The sequence below is a fragment of the Alligator sinensis genome, unplaced genomic scaffold (genome assembly GCF_000455745.1).
Source record: "Alligator sinensis unplaced genomic scaffold, ASM45574v1 scaffold789_1, whole genome shotgun sequence".
Classification (NCBI taxonomy): Eukaryota; Metazoa; Chordata; order Crocodylia; family Alligatoridae; genus Alligator; species Alligator sinensis.
Genome location: NW_005842397.1, coordinates 1,317,589 through 1,318,675, shown reverse-complemented (window position 1 = coordinate 1,318,675; position 1,087 = coordinate 1,317,589).

The window sequence follows — 1,087 nt, the reverse complement described above, 5'->3', positions numbered from 1 at the left end:
AAAATATTTTTTTTCAACTGTCAATTTTCCATTTAAAAAGTTCAGTGACCTCAAACTACAAACATGTTGATGTATTAATAGTGTCTAAGTCTCATAGGAATTGTAGCTCGGTTGCTTCATGTCCTAGGTTTCATTTTGTGGATTACATCTCTAATGATCTACCATGAGTATGGTGACCATATATTCTGGTTTAGCCAGAACAGTCCCAGATTTTGAAGGTGGGTTCTGCCAGATGTTGAGAATTAAAATGACCATCCCAGAAATGCAGGGGTGTGGACAGGGAGTTGGAGCAGTGCAGAGCTCCAGGCAGGTGGGCAGGCAGGCACGACTTCCTGCCCAGCTGTTCCACCTCTATCTGCAGCAGCCACTGACTTTTGAGAGTGAGTGGTGGTGGGGAGGAGGCAGGGATGCATATGCTCACCCAAACCAGGTCCTCATGATCAGCTTAACCATGAGTCATCATAAAAATGGTAAATGAAACTATGGAGCCATGGTATTCTCAAGAGTAGATGTAATGGGATAAGTGCTGAGAAACAAAGAACAATGTGAGTTTGGATAATTGGTGTGGCTATAATGAAGGAGAGGAGGACAGGAGGGAGTGTACTGGCATGAATGCACAAAGCAACAGAGATCAACGGGGACACGTTTGGAGTTTATGACTCCAGAGTTGGACCAGGAAAAGCTCATTAGAAATCTTAGGGCCTTGTTACACTTTGCACTTTGAGCATCTCAAATGCTGATTGGTGTTAGTGTTAGCTCAGGTTTGGAGCAGTCACAACTTTAGGCTAAAAACCTTCTCTGACAGTCCCCTGCCTGCACAGCTGAGACTTGCCTCTAGAGCAAAATACAGTATGTAGGCCAGATCTGGCCTGCCAAGAGATTTTATAAGGCCTGCAGCAGGTCCCTCTGCCCTGCCCAGCCCTGGTACAGAGGGCAGCCCAGGTCATAGTGTGTGGTGCTGGTCCTGCCATAGGTAATAGTGTCTGCTGCTGGTCCAGGTGTGCAGGAGGGGTGGGGTGGTCCATCAGCTAGACTTGTTCCCCAGCAGCCCCCACAGCAGCAGCTCCTTCCAGCTGTTGCTGCCAGT